Source organism: Neodiprion virginianus, chromosome 6 (assembly GCF_021901495.1).
Source record: "Neodiprion virginianus isolate iyNeoVirg1 chromosome 6, iyNeoVirg1.1, whole genome shotgun sequence".
NCBI classification, from domain to species: Eukaryota; Metazoa; Arthropoda; class Insecta; order Hymenoptera; family Diprionidae; genus Neodiprion; species Neodiprion virginianus.
Genome location: NC_060882.1, coordinates 10,293,107 through 10,311,676, shown reverse-complemented (window position 1 = coordinate 10,311,676; position 18,570 = coordinate 10,293,107). Strand labels below are relative to the sequence as shown.

Sequence of the window (18,570 nt, the reverse complement as noted above, 5' to 3'; positions counted from 1 at the left end):
CCTGTTTTCTCACACAACAAACTTGGCCTTCCGAAGAGGATGCCACCAACGGTATCCAGGAACTAAGTGCCTAATGAAGACATGTGATCCGCAGGGTCTCGGCTCAGAAACTTACCGCACATTTCTCCCTATAACTGCTAATAAACCAGCCCTCAAACACCGCCCCCCGAGGGTAGAAAGCTCTCGAAGAGATTTCCAAATAGACGTGTCAAGCATTTTCTTTAGCAGGAATAGAGAAAAACGGAAACGTGTATGATACGGTCACCCGCATTGGCAAATGTTCGCTTGCGAATACGTGCACAAGTCTGTTTGTTTGGGACTCCATCACGCTGTGTATACCTAGAATATATACCTAGTTGTGTCGTGTAGTGAGATTTTGACAAAATTTCAGGGTACATAATTCCGTTAGATTTCCATAATCTTCTAAGGTTGCCCCGTAGGGGGTGGCTGCCGGGGGGCGTACGGAAGTAAGGGCAGAGGGGCGGGATCGACTGGCGAGGGGGGAGTAAACGGGTGAGCCACCCTTATAATATAATAATATGTGCCAGCCAGCAGGTTCGCTTGTAGGACGAACGACGTGGGGAGGAGAAGAGAGGTTAAAAGAGGGTAGATGGAGCTTTGGGCTGATGCAAAATGGCCGCCCACGCTAATGCCCTCTTAATATTTAGGGATCTTATACGTCCTCCCACCTCCTCTCCCCCTCCCCCTTGAACTGACTACATCCTCCGAAAATCTAGTTTGCTGTAGCCTATGCCATTAAATACGGTTAGATGTTATCAGACCGGATAAACTTATCTAAATTTGTTTCGCGTCTGTGAACGAGATGATCCAGCTTCTTTTTATTACTGTCTGAAAACCTTGACCTGTAAAGGAAGTGGGCAATTTTTCATTGTCAGACGCACGATGGTTTGCGGTAAAATTGAATGAAATTTTACTGATCTTTCCATATTTTTGCTTGGCATTCAGAGAGGTATCAAGATTTGTGGGTGCATATCAAGCAATCGTTGCGTCCTTAATGAGGACCAGACGAAGTAGGAAAGAACGAGCGAAGGTTAATTTGTGTACCGTGTATTTAAGAACCGACAATTGAGGAACAGAGTGAACCGATCGCGAGTCGCTAAACCGTTCTCGCGATATTAAAAACTGTGCAGCATTAGATGAGAAAATGTGCCTTTTCTTATTTTTTATCCATCTCCGGAGTCTGTTCGCGGAAATATATCAGACGAAGAATGTTAAGAATCGGGGACATAAATTATCCAGCGAAAGAATGAAAAAAAAAAACTTCCAAGAGATTGTTTGAAAAATCATCATTTTCGATTTTTATGGAAAGGTACGACTGCATAAACACGATTTATGATTATTCTCATGATGTATTCTGCCATGATACGCTTAGAGACAAAAAAAAAAAGTGTAAAAAACTGATTCTTATTTTTTGAGAAAATCCTGTAGCAGAAAACAAAATCGATCAGGTCTACGAATTCAAAATTTTTCGCAACTCAAAACCTTCCTTTATAATCGTGATCGAAGATCGATTTCACCGATCAACGAATACCGACAAACGCGTGAACGCTTCCCCGACTTTCATCCTTCTCTAAAACGGCAATGTAGCCGGTTATACGTAGAATCTAGGAAAACACGTATCGAAGTCAGATTATCCCAAAGTCTATGGCCCAGCTGGTGTCGCTTTGACGTAAATCGAGGAGTGAGGAGCGCGTTTGTACATCCGAATTCGTTGCTAGTGAAATATCAGCCTAGCTCGACGAGGGGGTGGAGGGTGGGTGAGTTACACGGAGACGAATAAAGCAGACCTGCACCCCGCGCGGATACCAGGGACTGGATCGGCGGCCGCGATGCGTCAAAGTCGAAATTAACCGGGTTTAATACATCTTCGAACGAGGGGGCGGCCGGGGGATGGGTCGGAGGTTCGAGAGCGGGCCGCGGTACCGCCGACTTGAATAGACATGCATCATTTGCTATTCCAGGCGTCTCAAAACGCGAAATTTGAATACTCGGTGCGCGGGTATTAGCGGAGTTCTCCCCGAGTTCGTCGGCAAGGCGGCGGGGGTGGAGGTTGAGGAGGGGGCGGAGGTTCTGGAGATCCAGGAGTACGAGGATGAGGACTGGAACGAGGAGGAAGAGCCGGCGCGCGTGTGAGTCGGAGGACGAATAAAGCAGGGCCGAGAAGGGCGCAGAAGGCGCGGAAGGCGCGGAAGGCGACGAGGGTGGCTGCCTCTGCAGAGTCTAAGGTAGATTATATTATTTCTCCGCCCCCGCCGCCCGCCCCGGCTGAGCAGCCGCCATTTTGTGAATGTTAAATCATTTATTGATCCAAGATGGTGCCCCTCTCCCTCTGGCCTCCACCTCCTCTCTCCGCCGCCCCGCCACCCTCATCCTCCACCTCCTTTTCCTCCATCCAGTAACGCGCCCGGGCTGTGCAGGGAGCCGCGCCGCAGCCGCGAACGTCTGAAAGGGGTTCCAGCTACCCCGGCAATCCTTATTCCACCCCGTGAATTTATACTGGGAGGAAATTCTACGAGAACGAACTGGATTTATGGCCGAAGAGGGGAACCGCCGACCCGCTGCTCGGCTCTCGGGGCCGTCTTAAGGCTCCGCGTCCTCCCCCAATTGGCCACCGGCCCATTATTTCCGACAACCCTCGCCACCCCCGCGCCCCAACTACCTATGCATTAATCCGCGATTCTTAACCCCGGCATAATCGTACGAGCATTCTTAATCGACGATTTGTACCGACCGTTTTGAGTAGAAACTCGTGAAAAATTTTTTTTCTCGTACAATAGCGCACAACAATTTTCGAACGGCTATTAAGGGTTGAGATTGGGATCTAGATACAATCTCTGTACGTATAATGTACACTAAGGTATGAACGTCCAGCAATCTTAGGCCATTAGCCTTTGCGAGTGATGTAACGAATGTAAAGTTTTAAGCATTGGCCGATTCGAATGCGGATGCGAATATTTGTCATCAATATTTGCCAAAGCGAATAAACAATTTTAAATCTGCCGCGATTTCTCTATGACGAAGAGTTGACAATTGATTGACTGACAGGTACATCGTGCAAGTCGCACGCACGCATTAGCACCGTTTGCATCTTATACCAGAAATTGCCGAGCTGATTCCAACCAAGCTGATTGTTTGTTTGATTATTAAACGACAAATTGATAACAGAAACAAATTAATTTTGAGATTAAAGTGTGCTTCAAACGTGAAGACAAGCCTTTGTAATAAAAATTCAGTATCAGACTAATGTTTTTTGTTTTGTTTAATATTATTTTCACAATTTTTACAAGCAAAGTATGAATTATTTGTGACAGTCATATTCGGATAATATTCGCACGATTTTTGCGGATGCGAATGCGAATATTCGTTACATCACTAGCTTTTACCATTTACGAGAAACACTAATTTGACGAATCCGTTTTCGAATTTTTATGATTTTCTGACGGCTGAAAAAATATATCCTTACCTTCATTTCGTAGAAAGATTTCTTTTTTATTTTATTTCTTTTCCTCGTTCATGAAAACATCATTCAGAGACAATTGTTCAACTTGGAAACGTGATTAAATTGACCAGCGTACTTCTCGTAAACGGGAAGTTTGGAATGCTCAAAAATTGAACTATTTCCATGTCCTATGGTTAATGTAAGCGATAACATTAATTACATTTGAATTACTCAGCTCAACCAAAATACGCTATATACCGTTGCTTGGGTATTACTGACGAGAATTGTTGACCCATGTCGTAAATATTCCACCTGATTCTTACTGACGGAATAATTCTGCGAGAAAAATTGACTGCGACGCGCTAAGAAATTCAATTCCGAATTTGATAAAACTCGATAGCTCGATTCTACAGAATTGATCCGTTGATTTACCGAGCAAAGCCATAACGAGAAAAGCTGAAAATCTATTACGGCGAAAAGTTTAAAGTATCTACGTATATAATATTCCAGGACTGAGAAAAAGAAAGTGCAAAAAAAAAGAGTTACGTCGGGTATAGCGGGAAATTAAAAAACAGGCAAAACAATTTTCGTACCAAGCACCCTCGAAATCTATGTTCATATCAACGAAAGCAAAGTAGATATGTACATGTACGTACATACCTATATGGCAAGCGGAGGACGAGGTGGTGGCTGCAGATCCAGGGTTAAAACCGCGTGGAATGAGTGACTAAGATTGGGAGGTGAAAAAGAAAACCGCAAAAAAGTCGGCAAAGAGTAAAGTTGTGAGGGATGAGAGGGAGAGAGGGTGGGCAAAAATTACCCCGAACAATGGAGCCCTTTAATCGAGAACCTCGGCCGAAAATTGGCGCGCAAGCTCGCGCAGCTTTGTACGTATACGTGTAGCGTATACGCGTACGAAAAACGGAATTTTTCGCGCGCAGAATCGTAAAAATTAGGGCTCCGGCGGGGGTGGGTGGGGGGTGGTGACGGGGGAAGAGGGGGAGGCACAGGGGTGCCGGGTGAAAAATAGGGGCGAGGTCAGTACGCCGCGGGCCGTGGAAAAATTCGCAATATAATTCGGAGAAAAGATATTGGACGGGGTTCGAGATGTTTTTCTCTTTTTTTGTTTTCTTTTCTATGCTTTTTAATTTCGACTCATTGTCAATATTTGTTGCGTTTTGCGCAAGGTAGTTAATTGTGATCTGGCAATTTAGGCCCTCGGGTCAGGAACGGTTCGGTTGTAAATACGTTTTTTACGAGCAATTTTTACCTCAGTCGCAAAAATTGACATGGTCGAATCTAATTGAAGATAAACTCTTTGTGTCGACGCGATTGATTAACAATATTGCATACACCGTTTTCAATCAGTTGATTCAAACGATTAGAAAATTGTGCTGTACATTTGTAAGCCTCCTGTTCGATTGAATTTATTCCCGAAATTCATTTGATGCGATAAGTTCTACTAACTACATAAATTTATAGATTAATAAAAAGACTGAAACGAATATATAGATAAGAAATATTATTATTCAGTAACATTTTTTATTAAATCTCACGATTTGTGCTCCGTTAAAAAATCGTACTAAAACTAAAGAAACAGTTCCTATCTTGTGATTTCGCACGTCATGCTTTCCAAGAAATACGTATTTTACAATTCAGTGTAGTATATATATGCAAGGTGAGTTCGTTAATGGTGAGTTGAATCAATGAAGATGACGGTTCGGTAAGGGTACGAAAAAATCAAGCTATTTCGAAAATATTTGTAATCGTAGTTATAATAATAACAATAATAAATATGTTATTAGAACAAAATGAAATAAGTAGAGTGAAAAAAATTACGTATACATTAACTTTGATAGAAGTTAGGAAAAAAAAAAAAATTTATCGGAACGATATATGTCCTTAGAAATACGAATCGGTTTCGTGAGCTTTTTTTTTTTTTTTTGTAATTCACTTTTTGTCACCTCTGTTACTTGTTACTCGTTGAAAGTTACTAGTTTTATTATTTTTGTTATTACCTTTTTTCACTCAGTAAAATACGTATCCGTTCTAACCGCGTTGCCCCAAGAATTTAGACGCAGTGGCACGTGAGTTTAAATCTGGGTGGTTGCTGAAATTTCTGGCATAGATACAACCCTCAGCCCTCGCAGCATTCCAACTACCACTGTATGTAGTGCCCAACGGCCGGACAGCAAAATGTAATGTAATAACTATAACATTCTAAACTCGATGCAGCTCAGCTGAGAAAAGCGGCTAAAGTTTAAGCAAAAAAAAAAAAATTTAACTGCGCTCCACATCCGATCACGATTCTCGATACCAATTATGCAAAATAATGATCACGATACTCGATGATGAAAAACTTACAATAAACTAATCAGATTTTATTTTTTTTCTTTTTACAATATCACGCGGAGCTCGTAGAAAATGCTTTTTTCGTGAACCATTTCGTTGCAGATTTATTTGATAAATACGTATTTAATATAATACTTGAGCGGTGAAACGAAATTTCTACGTGATCGTATCCGAATACATCGCCAAGGTTTGAACGAAACACGCAGCGCATAGATCCAACGCGAATGTTATCCAAGCCGTATAAAATACACCATTCCAGTTTGAGACCATCTCAGACGAAGGGTGCGCCATACTTTCAAGGCCCCACCCTCCGGGAGTTTTCGGGGGGTTGGAGCGAGGGCGAGGGGTTGGTTGCCAACGAACTATGGCCAGAGATGAGAAGAGCAGAGAGCAGAGAGAATAGAATAGAATAGAATAGGGGCGACGCCATCTTGAATTAGCCACGCTTAGAAAGTAGGGGATGCAGGGGGAGGGGGTCGGGGTTGAAATTTTTATGAGGGCAGTTTTCGCGGCAATGGTTGCCGGTGGGGACCTCGTTAAGTTTTCCTAATTTGTTCAATTATTTCCAGACACCGGAGGCTCGTAATTTTCAACCAACCGGTATACACAACGCGCACGAATATTGTTCCCGGTTTACCGCGTGTGTACGTCAAAGATTAAAATATTCCGTAGAACGAGGCTAGCCATTCCCGTATATCTGCAGCCCCTAATTCCCCTTTAAACTGACAGGGTTGTTTCGCTGCACGACTGAAACTACGCGCCACCCCTCGTGAATTAAAAACCATATTTTAAAAATTCACGAGTATCCAGAAAACTGCAACCGTAAACCAAGAAATTATTTCGAAAGCTTCGGAATATTTCATTCGTTGAAAAAATTAACGGGAACGCAAAGAAAAAACGAGAAAATTTACAATTTTTCCAGAGAATACAGGCATTTCATTCGCTTAGCGAATGATATAATTATTCAGAACAGAGCTTTCATCGACGAATCAACCAACCCCGCTATTTTTCGAAGAGAACTATCTTGCCATTGTCCGCCTCGCTGTACCGACCAGCTCGGCTTTGGTTCAGCAACCCTTCGTCAGAGGCGTTTCACCAAAGTTCTAACTCCGGTCGGTAAGGTAGAGAACCGGGATACCGTGGCTGAATTTAAACGGCATCGATGCAGAGGTACTCAAGGCACTGGTAGACCCGAATGGAAAGTAAAATACAGCAGCTTCATTAGCGAAGATTTGACACGTGCTGCGGTAGCTTTTGTGATATGGCGTCGTTTCCCACAATTTTCGGCTGATTTGATTTCTAATTTGTTATGAAAGTAGAAAGGATCAACGGACACGTGGAACTCAGTGACGCGCGTGGTTCGCACACAGATGCGTTTTACAACTTTAACGGCAAATTTTTTCTCGTGTGCAGCAAAGCTATGATAGCACAACTCGCTGCGTTCAGGGTGCAGGGTGTATAATGTACTCGTAAATTTTTCTACACGAACATGCAGCAATTTCGCAGTGCATTGTAAATTTTGCAACGCTAAGCAGGGTAGATCTTAGGGAAAAATCTATTGCCCAGCTTAGGAGCGGACTTCTACTAATTGCCCATCCCCCTCCCAGCTCTCCGCCGCGATTCCTCTCCTCTCCTCTCCTCCCCTTGCCAGCCAGTCGTCTAGTTATCTTCGGTGCAACAAAAGCGGTCGGAATAATTCTTGCTCTTATATTCTTAGATGTATGATAACTGAACCGAGCACGTAAGAATCGTTCCGTTTCGCAAATAAGGAGAGGTTCGAACTGTGCGCGTTGCGTGGCAAGCGACAGGAGGGGTTGAAAAATGAATTAACGCTGTACAGCCGGGGATGGTGGGAAAGGGATTGATAATTTATCAAACTTACGGAGCGAAGTGATAATAGCCCATCGCTCGGGCATATAACTTTTTCCTTTTTAACTTTTAAATAGTTTCAGACAAGTTTTAATTAGGAAATTCATCCGATCCCCCCGGTCCCCCTGCACTCCTCTCATCCACACCGACACCGAACATCGTTTCTCGTCGCCGTTTTATACCCTGCCCAAAAACAATACACCCGTTATTTTCTATCTATATTCTACACATGCACGAAAATCAGAGGAAACCAACCAGCCGACGATTCGAAAGATTGTAACTAATATCGGTCAACGATCAAAGGTATTCCGATTGCGTTGTGCGGAAAGAGAGCATTGAAAAAAAAAAAAATAAACACACAATGACCAAGAAAAAGAGAAGGTGTAAATTTCGGTTTGCCGGGCAAGGGAAGGCATCGATCGCAGGCGTATACTTTTTGCCTTTCCCGGGCGTTTTGATATGCCACCCGACTTCGCTCCTCGCCCCTCGCCGCCCTCCTTCTTATTCTCCACCGCTCCTCGCAGCCTTCCCCGACTCTTTATTCTTATCTCAAATACTTCGAGCAGGGTGCTTTTACCCCCCCGACGCAGCCCTCTCCTGGCGGCTGCCGGCCTCGCGCGCCCCTCCGCCCCTCCGCCCCTTTGCCGCTTGGAAAAGGAGATGAATAAAAAGGGAGGAAAGAACTGGGCAAAGAGGGGAAGAATTTCCAAGAAAGCCAAGAAGAAGGAGTCGCGAGGCGGTGGTGATGGTGGCTGTTGGGGGGGGATCGGAATCGGGGATGGGGACGGGGAGGATTTTAGGGGCTGATCTCACCGCGACGTCCCGTGGGGACTCTCTTCTTACGACGAGCCCACCCCTTTTTTTTACGGGACTCGCTCCGCGGGCACACAACCTGTACACATCCCTACTTTTTATGATACGATATACAGGGTATAAAAACCCGACTCCCCGGCACCGTTTTCGCTCAGACCGCCCTATCTTGCCCACCCCACGTTTCGGGCCCCCACACCCGAGGATATATCCACGACCGTGAAACCGCGGAGTTTTTAGCGTTTCACACGCGAACCTCCATTACGCGATCCACGCGTAAAATATCCCTTCCAAACATTGAAAGAAGAAAAAAGAAGTACCGTGGACCAATTTCCGATTGTGAAGGACCGAGAATACAAGTGAACCTCGTTTTGTGCCATCGTTACGATCCGTGAAAAATTTCATACGTAGATTCGTATATTTTCTGTACCCATGATTAACGATGTAAAATTAATTTATACAACAAATTGTGTCGAAATTGTAACTCTGTTCGTATGTAGACAGTAATTAAGTATCATTTTCAGCTCTTCGTTCATCGTTATAGGATGAAATGAAAACGACGTCACTTTATCGGAGTAAAGTCGTACTACCAACCGTAGAGAAGCCGAAATTTTTATCGTTATAAAATGTAGAGTGCATGTATAATAAAGACGTAATTACTAAAACAAATTTTATTATACAGCCCTTATGCAATATACGCGACAAAAGGAAAGTTCAGGATAAAAGTTTTCTTCTTTAACGTTTTCATCTCATCTGGCATATTTTCTTCATATCTTCGTTAATACTGCAGTGAAACGTGTACAATCGATCGGTACAATCTCTTGAACCTATAAATATGTAACTAATTCTCAGACCCAAACGTTGTCGATGAAACGAATGCTGATGAATCGAGAAAGAGCGTGGCAAATGAAAATTTTAAACAGGTTAATACAAGGTTTCAGCGATGAAAACATGTTATTTTATATTGCAGAGAAATAACGGACTGTGTATTAGAATCACCGACCTGGGTGAACGTATAAAATTATACAATTTCATATCGACTCATTAATAATAAATAACAAAACGATTAGTAAAATATCATTAATAACCGTTTGTTTTCTCATTTCGTGCCAATTTTCCCCGACGTCAGTTTCTTTCGGCTCGCCCATATCGCGTAAGCCTTCACACTTTAAGCGCCCAAAACAAGCGATTAAACCTCTCAAGCTTCCTATTTCCTTCTCCCTCTCTCCCATTTTCGCGTCATTTCTCGCCGTCTCTTTCGCCCTCTCGCTTCTCTTATATCCATTCGAATTCCCTTCCGCGTCCAAAAATGTCCAATTAATTTTGACCGACACAGTGAGGCGGGCCGGGGGTGGAGGGAGCGGCGGGGCGTTATCGATCAGCCTTCAATATATATATCCATAAATATTCAAACTAAATTCAAATTGACGCAATTACAACCGATGAATAAAATTTCCGTCACCGCAAAGTGGGTTTGGCGGTACCACGGTTAGAGTCGGCTGCGGGGGGGGGGTGGGGGTGGGGGTGGGTGGAAAAGTGGGCAAAAGAGGCACGAGGCGGGGGTCACCGTCTGCGTTCTCTTTTGTCTTGGCTTTTGTGCGGCGCCATCTTGAAAAATAAAAGACACTCGGGGGTGGCTTTGGACTGCAGAAAGGAGGCCGAGGAAGCCCTGGACGGAGAGAACCGGGGGTGAAATGGCTGGCGCGGCTTTGCTGCCGTCTCGAATTCGTTTATTTTTATGTTAATGTTAATCTGCACTCTGGCGAGGCGACGCCGCTGCTGACTTTTTCTTCTTTTCGGTCTCAAAACAGCTCCGGAATTCTTCCGATGGAAGGCTGCGTCGACCGTTCGAAGACGCGGTTTGGACACCCCTGGCCAAATAGGGTCCGGAACGGGTCGAGATTCGAAAAAATGTTGACCAAGGGGTGGCCGAACCCTTGGAGGACAAACCTGTTTGCCTGCCGAAACGAAAATTCAACCCTTAGAGCCCCCTTCCTTCCGACGCTACGTCCCATCTGCATCCCCCTTCTCCCTAGAGCGTGTATGTATCTATATATGTCTATTCTACTCGAGGTGAGTATACGTGTAATATAAGATTTCGGATGTAGGTAGCTACAATTACTTATTATTAGCTACAATGTACCATTTGGTGAACCAAAAGGCATGCTTCATCAGCCACGTGTGGGCGAATATCCGAGGAAAGACGAACCTACGGTCAAAGCCAATTATCTGTGAAACAACGATGTTCGAAAAAAATACAAATGAAACTTATTTTTTAACGAGAAAAAGAGGAGGTAGAATTTCAAGAACTTTCGAGGTTATCAATGAGCTCGCCTGAAGAGATCTTAATGGCATATCGGGTAAAAAATATATTGCAGGAAAGCAAGGCGTGTGAGAGAGTAATAATTATACTAACCAAAATTCTTTAGAAAAAAAAGCTCGACCCACAATGACAATTCTGCAGAACTAACACGGCCGTTTCCAAACTCGGAACAAACATTTCTCGAGAATGTCGTGAAAAATTTTTCTGCTTTTTCAACATTATCAAACTTACGCGTATACCACGTGAAAGTCTAGAAATTGTGAAATTGAAACTCGTAAGTTAAATAATAAACATCGTACAACATTCTACATCACTCGATACCCCTGAAACTGCACCACCTCCATCTCGATCGCGCGTAGCGATGGTCCAGGCGAATACTCGCGGTGAGGAGACGCAAAAGGAGAGGCACAAAGAGGGGCGAGTTATTATTCCGCAAAGAGAAGAAACAATCATCCAATATGGCGGACGAGCAGAGCTCGGAGTTTGGTTCGGAGAAACGCGGGGCGCAGCGTTAAAAACAAAAGCGTTTAAATTTATGGTACAATTAAAAACTCGTCTTTATTATTTTCCTGCCACCCCCTCCCGCCCCCTTCACCCTTCCGCCTACAACCAACCCGGTGCCGTGGTGTAGCTAGATCTTCTTTTGTTTCGCCTTCGAGCCTTGCCTTATGACGTCATAACTTATCTCGACCGAGCATTGTCCCCTGGAAAACAATGTTGGTAAATCAGATTTTATTGTTACTTGGGCGCGGACTGCTGCTATATACGAAGTATTTAGATGCGAGCTGCTTTCTTTGTATCAGCTTCGTACCCGTTTCAGAGAGACTCTTGGGTACGTTTCGTGCCTCAACTGGCCAGCCAACCTGGACTCAAAGAGGTTGGATGGCCGAAAGTCGATATTCTTCTGTTAATCTTACACCGAGCATTTAAGTTAGTTAAATTAACTTAATAAAAAAATTGAACCTCAGAGATTCGTTCGATTTCACCATATCGAATTACTTGTTCTGCTTCTCTGGTAATAATAATCTCATGATAAAATTGCTAAAAAGTATCGATGTTCGGTCAACAAAGTTTCTTATTTTTATGACAAATTCCGTAGATTAAACGTGTTGTATTTCTTCGGTTATTTGTTTTTTTTTTTTTTTTTGTTTTGGTCTCAAGAAGTTACTAGTCGTACTTAACGCTGAAATGCAAATAAAGATAGTGAAGGAGAAAATTGTGGTGATATAAACGTACTGTAGGACTAGACGAAAGTGTGTATATATATATGTATATATATATATATATATATACGTTCACATCGTTATTTTTTTACATTGTACACAGTACATGGTACATAGTATACAACACACCGATGAAAATTCTTTTCAATAATTTTTGTAATATCAAAGCATCAGCTTATATATTATACCTTAATTAGCGACACGCCGAAGGAGAGGAAATTAGCATTTACATGAAAAAATTAACCAACTCAAATTAATTTCTAAGCCGGCACAAGCTTGGAGCTGCTGTGAATTTTAATAACTTTGCGCAGTCTATTTGACTTCTCTTTTTCTCCGTTCATTTCTTTATTTTTTTTTTTTTTTTTGATATCTTATTTCGTTTTGTTTTACTTTTTGACCCCTCCAGTTTATATCGTACAAGGTGGGGTGAAAAACACTTTTCCACCCTTAATTTCTTACTTTGCGTACAGGCAAAACACGCAAGTCGAGGGATGGAGAAAGAAAATTGCTGCGGTGTAGAAGGAAAAGTACGGAATGAAAAATTCGATAACAAGGTAAGTGAGGAATTAAAAATTTTATAACTAGTTAGATACGTAGGGCGATGTTGTTTACGTTCGCTCGCAACAAATTGGAGAGAAAAAAATACCGGGTGTTTGTTAAAATTTGAAAAAAATATCTTAGTTTTCCTTCCCATCGCCGTCGACCGAATGGTCAGTACATGTAACAAGAATGGCTGATGACGAATGAAAATCGATAATTTCAATACGAGAAGTCTGTTTAAATAAGATGCATTAATTATTGATCTTCGGTTAATTTTTCTCTGTATATACGAGCTGCTATATTAAATTCAATCGACTCGATTATACCTAATTCGTATACGATAGAAAAGTTTCGACGGTATCGATAACTGCGACTGTTAACGAATGGTCAGTGAATATTTATGTCCCCGTAAAACCAAACGATCGTTCGGTGCATCGCGCCGTATCAAAATCATGCCAACTGTCTAATAATTGGGTGAATAGACAATATGTGTGTTATGTAAAATATACACAATTGTCGGGCCGTTGAAGGAGTCTGGATGGGCGGTGCGTAATAGGGCAGAAATGCTCGTCGGTCGCGGACAGCTGCTTGAAACTGCCCGGATGGATAATAAAAGGGAAGGGAAAAAAAAATGAAATAAACCCTTTTCAGGGTGGTCAGATAATTTGCATACCAGTTTGACCGGCCGTGATCGCTGTCCGTATGACCATGGGACATTAAAGCTACGGTTACGCCTGTACCGCGTCCCCTGAACATTTATACACACCGCTTCTAGAGCGGCAGAAGCTTTCCTACACGCGGGGTGTCCGTAACGTGTTTGTAGTTCGTGACCGAAGTCAGTCGCAGAAGCATCTCGATCCAGGACATTTGGCTGCAGAGATTTTGGTCAAGACAAATCGCTGGTGTCATGCTTTGGAGAAGGCGTCGCGTGCCGGTTGAAAAGGTGAATTAAAAAGGATGTAAGTTGGCATCTTTTTCAAAATAAAATTCCGCAAACGAATTCAAGGGATAAATAACTATGCGGTGAAAGAAAAATAGGTTTTCGCCGGGTTTGTTATTTTTTGACACAGGCACTTGTACAGACGTTTTTTAATTCTTCTCTACAATTACTCAGGAAAAGAGACGAGCTTCCCAGCCACATCTTTGAAAACGATTTTTGGTGAGATTGGTACAAGTCTTACAATTGTCGTATGGGTTATTTAGAACGTAGACGATAATAGAAGTCAAATATCGTGCAGAGAGACTTTAAACAGATCATTGGTGTTGAGGGTGTACAGTAGAAATTTGCTAAACGTGAAATTGACTTTTGGTATTTTCATCGTGTAGAAAGATAGACGTAAATTTTGCGAGGTTACGGGTTTGTAGAATTCGGAAGAAAACGAAGGAGGGTCAACGTAATCGAAAGTGATCTGGTACCACGATTCGAGAAGCGTTTTTGATTTCACAGCTATAATAGTCAGAACCTGGCAACTCGACACAATTATATGTTCCGTCGAAGTAGAAGGCTTACCAATATCAATTTCCTAAGTTACCAGCATTCTTTTTCTTTTTATCATAAGATTAGGTGAGTGTAAAATATTAACGCTTCAGCACGCCTAATTATTTTTGTAACACAATCCAGAGAGAACGTGTAATTTGATGTTCACCTAAGAAAGAGAAAAGGGACTGGTCACAGTTCGCGAACGAAAATTGTCAGATTTGATGAATAAATATCTTTTCTTTTTATTTGCAGCACCGCTTTTGTGGCATTTTCGATTCGAATCCGTTGTGACAAAATAAGACAATGCGGCAACACGCTTTGAGGTGAACTTTGGGAGAGTAAACGAGTACCGCCTGCCTTATCTCCGTTTGAACTCTGGGTTTGTAACTTGAAAGTTGACATTTCCGTGAAAAGTTTTCAACACCGGGTAGGTGAGACGACGTCTACGTACATCTACTTATTTTAATACACAAAACCAAGCGAACGCGCCTGTCCAAACGCAATAAAAAACAGGGCCGCGCCGCATCTCGTCTTCGCGAAAACAAGAACAATTAAGTCGCGATATTTCCCTACATACATTTCGCATTATCCCCCTCCCCTTGTCACCCCCGCACCACCGCGCGCTTGTTTCTCGGCCTCACTTATTATACGCATTTCTACGTCTACTCCGACGTTCTACCCTCTTGACGCAACGAAAACATCTAGAGTACATCTTTTCGCTATATTTTGTGCCAAAAACTTGACTCTAACCACAGCCCGCTCGCTCGGAAAGATGGTTTTCAGAATCTCTTCCCATCTTCTCAAAAAGCGTGACGGACGAAAATATAAACTTGACCCAAGTTAAAAATGGTCAATCCTTGATTAATTGAACTGGGAGGAAGAAATGACATGATCTAGGAATGAATCATCATCTTTACTTACGATTTGATTATGATTCGTTCCGTTGATGATGGTAAAAAGTATTTCGAAGAAACTGAGTTTACGATTTTTGTAGAGCCATGACGTCAAGCTGATAAAATGAACTTACCATAGAAATACCAAATATGATGCAAAACACAATTTAATATTGTTGGAAATAAGAGAAATTCAATAATTTATAATTTCATTATTAATGTTTAATATTCAGGTGTAACATATAATACGCAATTCAGCGGTTCTAATAACGAGTACGAACATGCTGTGGAATCATGTAATCCGCGCGACGCGACATAAGGATAAAATGATCACTTAGTGAACTTGGAAAATAGTTTCGAGTTAATCGTTCTTAACTGTAGACTGAGGCGGTAGCAAACCGTTCCAAAAACTAACCTTGCTCAACGCAAGTTTCTCAAGTCACAAAGTTGCGATTCAAGATGCTTTCTGGTGGAAATGGTGAGTGTATAAAGTTTTTACCCGCCATACGAGTACCTAATTTTTAGGGTAATCTCATTTACTCCGCGACGTTTCATTTTGAAAAATTCTCACATTCAAAGCATTTGGGCATCTGTCCGCGAGGAAATAACACAACGGAATATTTGACGATATATAGGTGTAATTAAAACGTTGCGAGCTGATGGGAATATGATTATGACGTTGCGTTCGATTTAATTTCACTAATTCCTACAACGCGACTATTCAATTACCCAATCGTTCTATACAACTGTCGATATTAATTAACCGCGATGAAATTCTAACAGCTGAATATAATACCAATCTACACAGCTCCATCATTTCGCAAAATATCCAGAAATCAGATTATTCAACATTATACGCTGTACGATTGTAAAAAAAAAAAAAAAAATACAGACAACTCGTGTACTGATCGTATTTCCGCTGGCTAATTTCTTTCATTCAAATTCGTCAAGAAACGAGTTTATCTCAAACCGTTGCGCTCTTTCGACAGTATCTGTAAGAGGGATGCGAATGCGCGAGGGTGAGAAAAAGAGGGCATAATAACGAGAGAGAGAGAGAGATAAAAGCGAGGAGGGGGTGCAGGCCAGCCTCCGTCTAAATTTCCCTTTAAAATATCCCTGCCCATTTTTCATCCCTCCTTTTCTTGCCGTTCCTTTCCTTTCCGTTCCTTCACTTCATTTTACTTTCCTTTGCTTCGGCTCGCTTCGCAAAGTGGGGTGGGAGTCGGGGGGCGGAAGGGTGGCCGGCCGGAGAAGGGTGGAAGGGACGGGGGTGGGGGTGGCTGAGGGGCGGGGGGGAGTAGGGGAAAGACAATGGAAAAACTCCCGCCATCTTTAATTCCGTCCGTTCCGACCCCCCCAAGCAAGGACGACGGGGTAAGAAAAAATAGGCGATCAATAGATTCTTCTCATTTTACTTTCAATGCGCGAGGCCCACGCGCGTCTTGTTGTTATAAACTCATCCGGTTGCGTTATTATACCTGGTTTGTCTAATTTTTATTTACTCAATGTATATATACGCATGTACCTAGATCACCGGTCAAATATGCATGACATGAAAAACTTAAACCTACACCCGAAAATGGAAACTTTCTACGTGAAATTTTCAAACTACGTTAATGTACTAACGAAATAAAATTTTTTTTAAAGGTACCTTTCAGTCTATTATTGAATATCTTGAATTTTAATATAATAAACGTTATTAAATGGATGAAAATAGTCTGTGCAATAAATGTTTGTCTCGTTTATCATGTCACCTTTCTTCTATTATAATCCCCAATTACAACTTTCCTCTATATTTATTTCTTTGAATATCATATACAAGTCTCTCTTTAATACAAATAATACACTTTTACTATAAAATTCTCTTTCTCCGGTACTTTCGTTCCAGCTTCATCGGACTTCATCATTTATGGTGTATTCCCTGCGTCGGGAATGAAATATACGCAAACGAGGTACGTGGAGACATTGCACAGGGTGTTAATCGAGTCCGATTAACTCTTTTAGACCTTAGTGATTAGCGACGCGCTAATTTATACACCTGCGTGTGCATTACATATGTGCATATCTGTACATGGGGTGTTCTCAGCCATCTCACTCTGGCCCGTCACCCTCACCATACTTAATTTTATTACCTCTCCAGTATGTTGAAGGGTGCTACGATAAAAACGATTGGCAGAGTTTTAGATTGGAGAAAATATTAGTTTTGTGCTTGTCATTCGATTAACGAAATCAATGTTAGCCATAATCAAATCTTTCATGAAATTCTCACGGCAAATTCTTTGGAAAAAACTTTTTAAACCATAGGTAAGATGAGCGTGCATTCAGTTTTAGAGATAGGCGGATGTGAGTAAAAAAACTATTCAATTTGAAAAAATGTAGATAATTAGACAAAAATTTGAGGAAAATAAGTAAAATCTCCAGCTTTAGGATTTTGTTGTTCGTGTTTAAATCTCGGTCTTCTTACGGATCATTTTGTGCCATTTTTTCTGTTCTATTAAAGCTTCTTGTTTCGTATCGATTTCCTCGTATATCCTTAACTTTTGTATCCGGTCTAGGCTCAATATTTTTATATTCTTATCTCGGTAAAGTATTTATTGATTTACCGTGTAGATTAACTTCATAAAAATTAATTATTGCTATAATGTATGATTTCTCCGACTGCGTAATTATTTACAGGAAAATCAGTCTTCAAAAATTAAATAATTTAGATACCCTATGACGTTATAATACTAGCAGGAAAATGAAATTGAAAACCGTGGGGGTTATACTCTGGTTAGAATGATCCAGAGTATCGGATACGCAAATACAAGTATCGTTTACATTACAGACATCTCGTATACATTTGCATCAACGGTAAACATTATTTTTTGCTGTATACCAGGAATTTTGTAACCATGTCTCGAGGCTATATGAAGAGGTTCCATTAGCAGAAGTAGATTCAAGAAAATCAGCTATTTCTGGCGAGATAGCTTATTGCCAGTGTTGGCAATATTGAAAACGTCTCCATTACTTACTTTCGTTGTTTGCCTACGCCGTTCATTTGAAATGCGATGATAACTTTTGATACGTTACATTTTGTTGAAATTCACCGGAAAGTAATACGAAGATCATTGAAAGAAGATCTTGAAACTGGGACTGTTATTCATATCAGAGCTTTTATACAATGCATACGTGGCATACTCACAACACATGCTATTTGAGAATATTCGACAAGACAATTTACCACGGAACGGTTTAAAAGCGATAAAGAGAAACGAAATGGGCTCGCATTAACATTTGGATGAACTTAATTCGTTGCAATTTTAAATACATACAATGCTAAGGTACGAACATTAATCATTCCAAACGCGAAAAACCCGGTATTGCGTGTCTGTCTTTTTATCGTAAAAATGTAAATGTAACACCAGCTCCTTTACTCTGTCAACTAGCAACTCTACAGTATAATATACTTAATTATCCAAAAGCACACGTCACCACGAGTATACATAACACTATACCGAGAATAAAAACAACTACCGAAAACAAGTAACCCTACATCAATTTTACCACCTTGCTATCGTGCACCTCCTCATTTTGCTCCATTCAAATAAAGCTGACGATTGGTTGAATACACTAAATGT

At 41.6% G+C, this 18,570-nt stretch overlaps 1 long non-coding RNA gene across 1 annotated transcript in view; it reads right to left on the bottom strand.

The window, feature by feature from the left end:
- The window catches only part of LOC124307672 (uncharacterized), a 67,799-nt gene that overhangs the window by 42,959 nt on the left and 6,270 nt on the right, over positions 1-18,570 (bottom strand). The window lies entirely within an intron of this gene.